The sequence below is a fragment of the Trichechus manatus genome, unplaced genomic scaffold (genome assembly GCF_000243295.1).
Source record: "Trichechus manatus latirostris isolate Lorelei unplaced genomic scaffold, TriManLat1.0 scaffold00068, whole genome shotgun sequence".
Classification (NCBI taxonomy): Eukaryota; Metazoa; Chordata; class Mammalia; order Sirenia; family Trichechidae; genus Trichechus; species Trichechus manatus.
The window spans coordinates 14,212,387-14,225,987 of record NW_004444004.1 but is presented as its reverse complement, the minus strand read 5'-3'; the positions used below and the strand labels follow the sequence as shown (position 1 = coordinate 14,225,987).

General features: G+C 48.3%; 1 pseudogene; it reads right to left on the bottom strand.

The window, feature by feature from the left end:
• Nucleotides 1-11,745, bottom strand: part of LOC101352465 (transmembrane protein 132C-like) — a 37,958-nt pseudogene extending 26,213 nt beyond the window's left edge.
• Between the last annotated feature and the right edge of the window lie 1,856 nt (nt 11,746-13,601).

The window sequence follows — 13,601 nt, the reverse complement described above, 5'->3', positions numbered from 1 at the left end:
TGTGTGTGTGTGTGTGTGTGTCCCTGGGTGGTGCAAACAGTTAATGCACTTGGCTGCTAACCAAAGTTTGGTGGTTCCCAGAAGTGCCTTGGAAGAAAAGCCTGGAGATCTACTTCCAAAAAATCAGCCATTGAAAACCCTAGGGAGCACAGTTCTGCTCTGACACATGTTGGGTCACATGAGTAGGAGTAGACACAAAGGCAACTGGTCACTGGTCCAGGGCTTGGGGAAGCTGCCTCGTCAGAGCCTTCTGGCTGAGTGGCGACCATCTGAGGCCCAGTGGCCTGCACCCAGCCCCTCGGCGGTTCCCCACAGCTGCCAGAGCCCAGGGTTTACATTTTAGGGGGGCCTCTGCTGTAATCTCAGCATTTCTCTCATTATTAATGTGCATTACAGCCACTTTTCTGACATCTCAGGGAAAGAAGAGAAAGGCAGAGAAAAGTCAGCACTAAGCAATATTTCCAAGACGATGTCTACGCACTCCCCTCCTTTCTACTTCTTGCCCCTCGCAGCAGTGGCCACACAGCATTCAAACACCAGGCAGAAATGCATCCCGTGATAAATCACACTTTATCCAGACAACGGCGCACAGCGCTCCCAAGACCTGGAGCACCATGTCGTTCTGGTCTCCGGACTTCCGTCCACTTGAGGCTGGCAGTGTGGCCAAGGTGGGGTCAGCGGGGAGTGGCGGGCTGCCCACTCCACTTGGATTAGTGTGAGAGAGAGAGGGAGAGGGAGAGAGAGAGAGAAAGAGGGAGAGGGAGAGAGAAAGAGGGGGAGGGACAGAGAGGGAGAGGGAGAGAAAGAGGGAGAGGGAGAGAGATAGAGGCAGAGAGGGAGAGGGAGAAAGATAGAGAAGGAGGGAGAGGGAGACAGAGGGAGAGGGAGAGAGAGAGAAAGAGGGAGAGGGAGAGAAAGGGAGAGGGAGAGGGAGACAGGGAGACGGAGAGGGAGACAGGGAGACGGAGAGGGAGAGGGAGAGAGATAGAGGGAGAGAGAAAGAGGGAGAGAGAGAGAGGTGGGGTGTGGGTGCAGCAGCACTGCTATGCTACCTTGAGCAGTCCAGCCCACCAGCTGTCCTTGAGTCAACTCCAGTTCACGGCGTAGGGTAGAACTGTGCTCCATGGGGTTTGCAGGGGCTGATTTTTCAGAAGTAGATGACCAGGCCTTTCTACCGAGGTGCCTCTGGGTGGACTTGAACCTCCAACTTTGTTTAGCAACCCAGTGTGTTAACCATTTGCACCCCCTGGGGACTCCAATCAGACCCACAGGAAAGCAGCTTTCCAGATAAAGGGAAGTGCCTCATTGTATGCACCAGTTAGGAACATCAGTTTGGGGCCAGACAGATTTGCATTTCAGTTGGAGCAGATGCTTCATTGCTCTAAGCCTCATTCAGAGGCCCTGGTGGTGCAAACAGTTACCACATTCATCTACTAACCGAAAGGTTGGAGGTTTGAGTCCACCCAGAGGCACCTGGGAAGAAAGGCCTAGCCGTCTACTTCAGAAAAATCAGCCACTGAAAACCCTGTGGAGCGCAGGTCTATTCTGACACTCATGGGGTCGCCACGAGGCAGAATCATCTCCGCGGCAGCTGGCTGTTGTTTTCCTGTTGTCTCCCCTTACTCTGTAAGCCAGTTCTCGACCCTTAACCACTCAATATCCATGCTGTTTCCCATGAAGATGTAACGAGCCCTTTGGAGATTGGCATAAAACGCTACACTTTATGCACCAAACACTTGTTCCCAGATTGCTTTCCACAGAGGGGTCAAAGAGGGGCAGGAATCATAGCATCTGGCAGGAGAAAAAGCAAAGCCCAGAAGAGAACTGTTTTCCAGAACGGAAACTCCCCTGAGGCAAAGCAGATATCCAGATCCCAACCTAGACTTCTGTGCCCTGGAGTGCGTGGACCTGGCCAGAAATTTCATCAGCACAGGGGCCCTTCGCCCCCAGTTGTGCGGACTCCTAGGCTTGCAGACCTCTGTCCCCAGTTAAGCAAATCCAGACAGAGCTCCAGCTGGCGCCAGTAAAATCTGACCCGTATATAAACTGTGCTATCTTGTGCAAAAGTCTTTTATTAAAACAAAGTCTTCTTTGTAGCTTAAGGCAGAGGGTCAGAACAACCTGCTCTTCTTCCGCCAGTACCATTGTTCATTTTTGCCCAACAGCCTCTCCCAGGAATGAATGTGGCTGAGCTCTGATCTGTGCAGTTGAAGGCTCTGGGTCTGTGTTTCCCTGGAACTTTCGGTGATGATGGAAACATTCTTTACGCGCATGTTCCAATATGGAGCCCCTGGGTGGTGCAAATCGTTAATGTGCTCGGCTGTTAAGCGAAGGGGTAGGGGTTCAAGTCCACCCAGAGGCACCTCAGAAGAAAGGCCTGGTGATCTACTTCCGAAAGATCAGCCATTGAAAACCCTACGGAGCATAATTCTCTGACACACATGGAGTGGCCATGAGTCGGAGTCGACTCCATGGCATCTGGTTTTAGCCACATGTAGCTACTGAACAGAGCCCTGGTGGCGCAATGGTTAAGCACTCGGCTGCTAACTGAAAGGTCAGTGATTTGAACCCACCAACCGCTCTGCAGGAGAAAGATGTGGCCATCTGCTTCATAAAGATTGCAGCCTTGGAAAACTTATGGGGCAGTTCTACCTTGTCCTATAGGGTCGGTATGAGTTGGAATTGACTCGACGGCAATGGGCGTTTTGGTTTTTTGTCTACTGAACACCTGAAATGTGGCTAGTTCAACTGAGGGAGTGAATTTTAAATTTTATCTGATTCTAACCAATTTAAATTTGCATAGCGCACGTGATGGCTGGCCACCACACTGCACAGTGCAGTCTGCGGTGAATCCTACCATCTGTCAGTGAGGAGAACCACATCGTCTTGTCCTCTCCTGAGCCCGTGGGTGGCCTGAGACCATCATGGGCTTGGCGATCAGGCACACGTGGGTTTCAATCCTGGCTCTGCTGCTTAACAGCTGTGTGGCCTTGGGCAAGTCACTCAACCTCTCTGGGCCTCAGTTTCCTCATCTGTGAAATGAGGCTTATAATAGTACCCCTCATATACTTGCCAGAACGATTGACTTAAAATCTAGACCAAAATATCCTGCAGCATTCTATGGTTTTTAGAGTAAAATAGCCTTCTGACCATGGTGACTCCAAGGCCAGCACCTACTTTTCCCACCTCAGCATTCACTGTTCTCCTCCTCACCCCCCAGGCTCCTGCCCTCCGGGCCTTTTTCTGTTCCTTGGATGTGAGAGCTTGTGTATGCCCCAGGGTCTTTGCACTTGCTGTTCCTCCTGCTTGGGAAACTCTCGGCTCCAATGTGTCTCCGCAGAGAGGCTGCCCTGGTAGTCTCTAAAGCTGCCCTCTCCTTACCCCACTGCCCAACGTGGTGCTCCTCTGAGCACTTGTCAATGTCGACTCATTCTGCGTATCATGTTTGTTTACCTATTTATTTTCTGTCTCCCCTACTATCAGTAAAGTGATAGAATCTTTCTATTTCAACAGACAGTGACCATAACCCATTTCACATGTCTGTGTTCAGTGCCCCTTACAAACAGACTTAATGAGGTTTGCTAATTTAGGGTTAAATGACTGCCTTCCCACTTCTCTGCCAGAGTTTCATAAAACATTTCTCTCTCCCTTAACAAATGACCGACCCTCTTTCCCTGCTGACCACAGGACTGTTTCAGGGGTGAGGGAGGTCTTAGGGTACACCCCGTGTAAAAGAAGCCTGCAGTTTACATGGAATAAGGAGCTGTCGTTTCCTGGGCCTGCAGCCTCGGGGGGTGGGGCGGGGGGGGGCACACGCCCCTTCTTCCTCCTGCAATGCAGTTCCAAGGGACAGATAAAGTCTTTACTGGTGTTCCAAATCTGTGGTTTATTTCCATGATACTCTTTAGCCAGGGATTTAAAAAAAAAATCAATTGCCGTCTAGTCAATTTCAACTCGTGTGTTAGAGTAGGACAAGTGTGCTCCATAGGGTTCTCAATGGCTGATTTTTCAGAAGTAGATTGGCAGGATTTTCTTCTGAGGCACCTCTGGGTGAACTTGAACTCCAACCTTTTGGTTAGCAGCCGAGCGCTTAACCGTTTGCACCACCCAGGGACTCTGAGGATTGGGGCTGTTTAATCGTTTCCCACACCCATTTCTCTGGCAAAGGATGTCTGCTCACCTGTGAGCTCCGTCAGGCCCGCCGTGGCCCCTGGGAAGCCGGAACTCCCCATGGGGGTCTCTACAACGTCACCTCAGCAGCTCTTTACATGTGTGGACATCTTTTCTTTTTATTGTGGTAAAATGCACACAACAAATTTACCATTTTAACCATTGTAAACTGTACAATTTAGTGCCATTAAGTACAGTCAATGTGTTGTACAATCTTCACCACTGTCTAGTTCCAGAACTTTCTCGTCGCCCCCAAAGGGGACTTTATACCCATTAGCAGTCACTCCCCATTCTCCCCTCCCCCCAGCCCCTGTCAACCACCAGTCCACTTTCTGTCTCTATGGATTTGCCTGTTGTGGACATGTCATATAAATGGAGTCATATAGGCAGAGTCTTGTGGAGCAGTGGTTAAGAGCTGGGCTGCTAACCAAAAGGTCGGCAGTTCGAATCCACCAGCCGCTCCTTGGAAACCCTGTGAGGCAGTTTTACTCTGTCCTATAGGGTCACTATCAGTCAAAACCAACTCAACGGCAACAAATTTTTTTTTTGGAGTCATACAGTATTTGTGCCTTTGCACCTGACATTTCACTCAGCGCGATGTTTTTGAGGCTCATCCATGTTGTAGCGTGTGTCGGAACTCCATTCCTTTTTATGGCAGAATAATATGCCACTGTACGAAGGGACCACACTTTGTTCATCCATTCATCTGCTGATGGACATCTGGGTTGCTGCCACCTTTGGGCCACTTTAAATAGTGACATTGGTAGCCATCTTCACACTCCTTCAGCAACGTGGTTTGAACACAGCAGGAAGTGAGGCTGTGTCATTGAACAACGTGGGAAAGTGTGTCCAAAGAGGTCAATCATGTGGCTCATTCTGCAGCACAGAGAGCAAGCACCAGAGGACACCAGGGACCCGACAAGCCAGAGTCGAGGCTAACTTCAGGCCCTCCCCACCTGTCTTTTCTCTAGTGCTGCTATAACAAAAATACCACGAGTGGATGGCTTTAATAAACAGAAAGTACTCTCTCACCATCTAGGAGGCTAGAAGTCTAAATTCAGGGCATCTCCTCCAGGGGAAGGCTTTCTCTCTCTGTCAGCTCTGGGGAAAGGTGCTTGTCATCAATCTTTCCCTGGTCTAGGAGCTTCTCAGCACAGGAACCCTGGGTCTAAAGGACGTGCTCTGCTCCCAGCACTACTTTCTTGGTGGTAGGAGGTCCCCCTGTCTCTCTGCTCCTTTCTCTCTTTTATATCTTAAAAGAGATTGACTCAAGATACAACCTAATCCTGTAGATTGTGTCCTGCCTCATTAACATAACTGCCTCTAATCCTGCCTCATTAACATGATAGAGGTAAGATTTACAACACATAGGAAAGTCACATCAGATCACAAAATGATGGACAATCACACAGTACTGGGAATCATGGCCTAGCCAAGTTGTCACACATTTTAGGGGACACAATTCACTCCATAACACCAACCAAGACACCACCTGAGGTCATCTCTGCTGTCCTGCCCGTCTTGGCCCAGCACCAGGAGGGCTGGACAGGGTGCGAGGACCTCAGCAACACTACAAATCCAAGAGCAGGTGGCGGCCGGGCAATCGAGGCATCTACCATGCTTGGGGCAAGTCTCCCGCGTGCAGCTGCTTGTTCCTTAGGGTGCGGGGCCTTTGTCCAGGGGAGCAGGACTTTGGGCTCCAGGAGAGTAAGCAGCGTGTGCTGGGAACAACTGTGACGTAGACTGTGTCTAGTGGGACGGTCGTGGTGGAGGCCAGGCCGAGGGTCATACAGGTGGTGGCAGGTTCTTGAAGAGCTATAGGGAGCCACTGATTGTTTCTCAGGAAGGGAGCAGCTGAAAGGGCCATCCTGGATCCTGAGGATTGCTTTGCCAACCTTGAATTCCTTTTGTTTGGAACCACAGGGCTCTTGTAGACACAGACTTCCCAGCATTTCTTCGAGTTCCTCGGGCATGGGAAACACGGACGGGAAACTCTTCCTGACTTGGGCAGACACAGTCCCATCTTCCTACTGGGGGTGCACCCCAACATGGTAGTGAACCCACAGATAGTTTAAAAACTCAGGCTGCTCCTGGAGAACTCGGCTCTCTCCTCTTTCAAGGAAATGGAGCGTAAGTCCACAGAGAGGACGTTTAGTGCTGACAGGAGCCGGCGCTCAGGGAAAAGGCAGCTGCCGCCCAGGCCAGGTTATGGTCCACGTAGGGAGCTAACGGTGGCACCTCGGTCACCAGGGACAGCGGGTCTGGCAGGTGCCCACCACCATAGTTAGCGCTGCACTGGGATCCCTTAGCTGGAATTGCGTCCTGGAGGTCAGACAGGCTGCGCTGGAAATTCAATAAACGAACTTTCTCTAATGAGGATTTAAATCATGACACCCTGGCCCCGTGTGGTCAGCGCCCCCAATCTGTGGCCGCAGGAGGCACAGGGAATATGTGGATGCATGGTGGGGCCCCAGGGACGGTAGGGAGGGGTCATCTAGCATAAGCGTCTTTAGAACGAGGGGAGCACCACAGAGGACTGCTCCAGGAGGGACGAGGTCAGTGGCCCATGTTCATAGTCATTCCCCCACTAGGGGCCAGTGGTGGCTCAGAGACAGAACTCTCTCCTTCCATGTGGGGGTCCTAGGTTCCATTCCAGCCAGTGCACCTCATGCACAGCCCCCACCTGTCTGTCAGTGGAAGCTTGTGTGTTGCTATGATGCTGAACAGGTTTCAGTGGAGCTTCCAGACTAAAACAGACTAGGAAGAAAGGCCTGGTGATCTACTTCTGAAAACTCAGCCAGTGAAAACCCAGTGGATCTCAATGGTCTGATCTGCAACCGACCGTGGGCGTGGTGCAGGACTGGGCAACATTTTGCTCCATCCTGCATTGGGTCACCATGAGTCAGGGCCGACTCAACAGCAGCTGATGTATTCCCCCTACTAACTGGCTCAAGTGTCCCCTCCTCAAAGAACAGTCATCCAAAGCACCCCAGGCCCAAGTCACTTTCCAGCATATAACCTGGTTCCTGGCCGTCCTCACCATGTGTGATGATGTACGTGTCTCCTCACTGTCTGCCTCCTCCATCATGACAGGGTCAGGTTCCCTGAGGGCGGGGACCTCGTCTGTGTCGTTTATTGCTGCACCCCCAGTGCCAGAATGATACTCAGAAAATGGACCAATGATCTTCGTCGTATGAATCACCGCCACGATTTGGGGGAAAGAATGTATGCTGTCTAATCCAAGACACCATTCCTTACAAACCATAATTAACAAAACCACTGGCAGTCACCCTATGTCCTGCCAGTGACTGCAGGTGGTATCTTTATTTCAGAGGTATTTTAATGTGCAGTTAGGTGCCATAGTGCCGTTGCTTGGGCACTGGAAATGCTTACTGGATGCTGTACATTCTTCCTCCTATTATTGTTCCTGGATTGTGCTGGGCCAGTCCCTGCCCTTCCCTGGGTTTCTGCTCCTTCACCTATTAAGTTTAAATCAGCACAGATGTCGGTGTCCAAGTCTTCTCCCGTTCAAATCCTACGACTCCTATTAACCCAAACATCAAATACGCTGCAGGCCCAGCGTGTGTGACTCAGCTCATTTTCCAGATGCCTGCTAATAGGGGATGTTCAAGATGCATTGCAAGGGGCGAGGAAGACACAGAAATGCACAAAATAACCCCATTTCTGCAAAACAGACCATGACAGAAAAATCCTTATCTGTGTATGTTTAATGTACATATACACACGTGTGTGTGTGTGTGTGTGTGTGTGTAGATTTGCTGAGAAAAGAGTCCATGGTAAAAAAAATTGCATGTATAGTATGATCCCAAGCTTATAAAATTACATCTGTATGTATGGGTATATACGTTTCAAAAGAGAAGTGTAAGAAATGATCCCCAAAATGTTCATAATGATTTGCTAAGGGTGGTAGGTGCACAGGTAATTCTTCCTTAAGAGTTTCCTGGGCCACTTGACTTGACTTTTTTTTTTAACTAATAGTATACATTGTTTATATAATCAGAAAAAAGTCCTCCACAACTATTACAAATGTGATAAAAAGCACACAAAAACGGATGGAACAAAACATGCACACATCTCATTGCTTATGTAATCCTTCTGGGAATGCAAATCTGGCTCTAACAAGAAGGAAGTATCAGAAAAACTCCCAAATGAGGAACATTCTATTAAGAATGAAAAAAAAAAAAAGACTGCATTCTTCAAAAATGTTCAATGTCTTAATAGACTAGGAGAAGCTGAGGAATGTTCCAGATTAAAGGAGCCAGAGGACGTGGCAATTAAACACACTACATGATCATTGACTGGATCCTGTACTGTAGGATGAAATGTTGTACCACACACTGTTGGGTCAACTGGTGAAATTGGGAAATGGAAAGTGGATTAGATAAATGTACTACATCGAAGCTATATGTAATGAAGTTGTAACTGTATGTGGTTAGGGAAAAGAATGTCCTTATTTTTGTGAAATACACACTGCAGTACTGAGGGAGAAATTCTCCAAGATACTCTTGTCTGCCTTTGTTCTGAAATGTCTTTTCAAGAGTGTTTACATAGTGAACATCCCCAAGAGAGAGATACTGTCCCCTTCTGGAGCAAAGGGCAGATATGCTTACAGTCCAGTAAAATAAAGGTGTTGTCTCCCTCTGGGGAGAAGGTTCAGCAGGCTTACTGCCTATTATAAAAGATTTGGGTTCCCTAACTTCAGGGCTCTCTGGTGACGAAGCCCACTGCGTGTGCAGGTGTTAGGTGGGTCCCTTTGGGAAACGGAGAAAGATAATGCTGATACTTGTCATTTGTCTCTGACCCAGGAGTCTCACGTCATCTTCCAGCATCAGTGAAATTGTGACAGGCTGATTTGTTATACTGATGGTAGGGTTAAATCTCAGAGCCTTCAGAGTTCCTGGCAGAACTCAGATCTGTCTAAGTCCAAATCTTCATGGGCCTACTGCAGAGTAAAAAACAAGTTGCCATTAAGTTGGCTCTGACTCATAGAGACCCTACGTGTGTCAGAGTAGGACTGTGCTCCACGGGGTTTTCAATGGCTGATATTTTGGAAGTAGATCTCCAGGCCTTTCTTCTGAGGCACGTATGGATGGACTCAAACTTCCAACCTTTCAGTTAGCAGTTGAGTGCGTTAAATGTTTGTACCACCCAGGGACAGAGTAGGCACTTCTTAATGCCGTTCCCTTCCAGTTCCTTCTCTCCATGGCATGCTGACCGGTACCCAACGAGCTCTGGAAGCATCATCGACCCCACAGAACCCAAGTCACAGGCTGAGTCTGGCTCGTAGAGACTGAGCCCACAGAGTCCTCCTGCTCAGATACCATTCCCTGCTCCCGCCAACTTGGGACTTCACACTGCTTTGTCAAGAGCTAGGGATATCAGCGAGAGTTCATTTCAGGAGGCAGTTTCAGTTTGGATGCGCTCATTTCCCTAAAGACACTGATTATATTCCTGGAGATACTAGTAATAGCCGCCATGTCAAAGTCATTCAAGAGCATTTGAGGGAAGTTGTGTACAAAACTGTGAGGAATTCTGTTTCTGGGCTGTTGTTTCCCTCGGTCTGTGCAGGCTCCCCACCCACCTAGGGAAGTCGTCAGTGCTGGAGGTGTCCCCTCAAAGGGTCACATTTATCAAGGGTCCTGGTTTTTAGGGGAACCACTTATCAGTGGTAAAGGCCAATGATCACAAGGACCCAGTGTGGGATGGTGGCTGCGGGGAGGGCCGGCCTCGATCCAAACCAAGTGCCTCCTCCCCTCCTGGCCACAGTTACTTTCCAGCCACAAGAAGGTGGGGTGTTAGTCCAGCCAGAATCAGAGCAGGGCTCCCGTTAGAGCACGGTTCTCTACTGGGGGTGATGTTTGCCCCCCAGGGAACATTTGACAACATCTGGAGACATTTTTGGCTGTCAGAACTTGAGGGGTGCTACCAGCACCTGGTGGGTAGAAACCAGGGATGTTGCAAAACATCCTACAACGCACAGGACGGCCCCCACAACATCTAGCCCAAAACGTCAATAGTGCCAAGTTTGAGAAGCCGTGCCTTAGAATTCAGACCTGTGCATAACGCAGCAGCCACCGCACACGGCTACTGAACACCTGACACGGGGCTAGTCCAAACAGACGTGTGCCATCCGTGTAAAATACACCCCAGATTTCAAAGACATACTGTGAAAAAAACGTAACAGAACTTTAATAACTTGTACATTGATCATATGTTGAAATGTGATCAATAGTGTTGATGTTTTGATATGTTGATATTTTGGTTTAAAAACATCATTAAAAATAATTACACGTCTCTTTTTGCTACTTTGAATGTGGCTACAAGAAAATTAGAAACTACATATGTGGCACGAATTATATTCCTACTGGACAGTGTGATTTAGAACATCACCCCTACCTCCTCCCTCGGGCTCTGCAGGCTTTGTGTAAAGCCCTCCGGGGCGGCCCCATACGGGGGCAGTGGCGGTTCAGTGGTAGAATTCTCTGCTTCCACGTCACTAGTTTATACCACCTGCCTCGATGCTTTAGCCATTTGGGTTTTGACCCTGATCCAATGCATAATTTACTAAAGCTAGGTTGGCATGGAACCAAAAAACAAAAAAGAAATGGAAACAGAAAAGTTTAGTGAATCAACCGAAGTGGGGTATACATAAAACAACAGTGGGATCTCTTCTCTCCCTGGGATGAGCAATCCTGCTGGCTGGGTGACCCAGTGGAGTTCCCATCAGTGAAGCCTGCTGGCTGAGGGAGTCACCTACCTTGATGATGTCCTCGTCAGTGGACGCGCACTCCACCAACTCTGAGATATCCATCAGGGCACTGTTCTCCTCCACGGAGACCACCTTGATGGATGGCTACTGTCTTTCCCGTGAGGATGGCCATGTTCAGAATTTCAGTGTCCTGCTAAGAGAACCAGACACACGCATGTCAAGGGAGCAATTCCGTTCTGTTGGAAACCAGACCATCCTGGGGGAATCTTATCCCAAGCTGGACGCCAGGCTGTCGTCTTGTTTGGACTCAGCACTTAACCTTAGGAACCTGGGCGAAAGGGACAATTTCCCAAGAATGTTTAACAATTTACTTTCAGTTTATGATCAACAACCAAAACATAGCATTTTTCTCTATTGCAGAGACCAGGTAGAAGTTACGCATCAGTTAGGTTTTGGTTCTAAGCAACAGAAAGTAACTCTGGCTAGTTTGAGCAAAAAGGTCCAAGGGAGGCTGAATAGTTCCTCCACCCCCAAAGATGTCCATGTGCTAATCCTCGGAATCTGAGAATATGTTACCTTACGTGGGAAAAAGGGGCTTTGCCGACGTGATTAAGGATCTTGAGATGGAGGATTATCCTGGGTTATTCGGGTGAGCCCAATGGAATCACAAGAGTCTTTGAAAGAGGGAGAGTCACGAGGGCCAGAGAGAGAGGAGATGTGAGGATGGAAGCAAAGGCTGGACTGATGTGGCCATGAGCCAAAAGATGCGGCAGCCTCTAGAAGCTGGAAAAGGCAAGGAACGAATTCACCCTGGAGCGTCCGGAAGGAACCAGCTCGGCCAACATGTTGATTTTAGTCCTGTAAGACACATTTCAGCCTTCTGACCTCCAGAACAGTAAGAAAATAAATTTGTGGTAGTTTTTTTATAGTAGCCATAGGGAACTAATAAGTTACTTATTAGATAGAAGCTGGGTTGCTCACAGAATCAAAGAAGTTAAAGAAGACTTTGGAAAGATAGGATCAGACAAGCTTCCAAGATGTTGAAAGCAGGCAATAACGGCTGCCTTTCCAGAGTGAGGTCGTATGGAAGATGCCAGAGTTTCTCTCCTGGAGTCGCTCTGCTAAAGATTTACATTCTCTGGAGAGAGGTCTGACTGGTCTAACTTGGGTCAAGGAGGGACACTTCGGCTGACAGTCGTACTAAGACTCATTCCAATGAGGGAAGCATAGTTAAAAAATCAGAACCATGTTACCAGAAGAAGATAGAATGGACAAAGCCTGCCAGGCAACAACAACAACAGATGTCCACTACAAGACCAATGAGTCACATAATGTTTATCCCCAGCACCCACGGTCACTACACTTTGGCCATGGACACCAGGCCACTAGGACTTCATTGTGCAGACTTTTAAGCACACCAAACTGTCGTCCTCTGTTGATCAAGGGGAGTCATTCCACTGCAGCTCTAGGGGACTTTGTCTTATCCTGTCCATATTGATTTCATGCAAAATTATTAGCATCTCACCTCCCATGCATGTTGTGATTTGCAAAATGATGATGCTAAGGTGTTCATCTTTTCTTTTGAGTGTGTGGGATACTACCTGCTTGCGCTTTTGCAATCCTCTTCATGGCCAAATGAAGATGAAAAAGGCCATTTATCTTTGGAACCTCTTGACAGCTTTTACCTTTAGGCTAATTTCTTCCTGGATCTCTCTCCAGAAACACTGCTCCACTGTGAAGCAGGAGAGATGAGGAAAGATATTGAGTTGTTTCTCCAGGGAAGAGGTGGGCACAAATATGATCTCTTCTAGAAGAGCCATCAGTCACACAGAGAGCCCCAGCTTCCTCCCTGGTACTTGTGCCCACCAGCACCAGAGAACTGCCCCTCTCTCTGCTGGGTCTGGGTCCCCAGCATTCCTGAAGCTGGGCTGCAATCTGAGCAACTCGCACAACGGCAATCACAGACACCAAGAATACCGCAGAAATTCCCCAAGTCAATTTTCAGGTTCATTACACGTAATGGGCTCAGAGTTGAGTCTTTACATTTTCCCTCTCAGAATGGTCCTTGGCTAATGGCTTCATTAAAGCAGCAAATGCCCTCACGGATTAATTGTGATTAGTTTTTTAATGGGTGTTGCAGTTTTACACACCCTCCCTCCACAAGGACACACATACACACTCTCATCTGCCTCACTCCCTATCCCTAAACTGCATTCCATCAAGACTAAGCCTGGTTGGGTATTAGATTTTTTCATTGGCCAGTATCAATTTCAGGAGCAGAGAAGGAACAGCCATAAAAACACCAAATGGCTGAAGGGAGCATTGACCTCCAAGATAAATTGGCTAAGACACATTGGGGAATATCTCTTTATTTAAACGTCCTTTCCTAATCAACAATTTTGGTGAGTGTTTATTGCTTGTTGAGTATAGGGATGCTGCAACCCTGGATTCTAGTCTGTGCTTTGCCATGGACTTGCTGTATAACCTTGATCACATATCCTAATCTCTTGGAGTCTCAATTTCCTCCTTTTAAAAATCAGGATACTTCCAGCTGTCAAATCTGAGACATCCATGAAGACACAACAGTCCTTTTACAAATCCTGTTGTGCTCCTAGCACGTTCTTGTCATTGGGTTGTAGTTGAGGCCAATTCCCAGTGGCATTCTTTCTTAGGCTGGGTTCTCTAGAGGAGCAAAACCAGT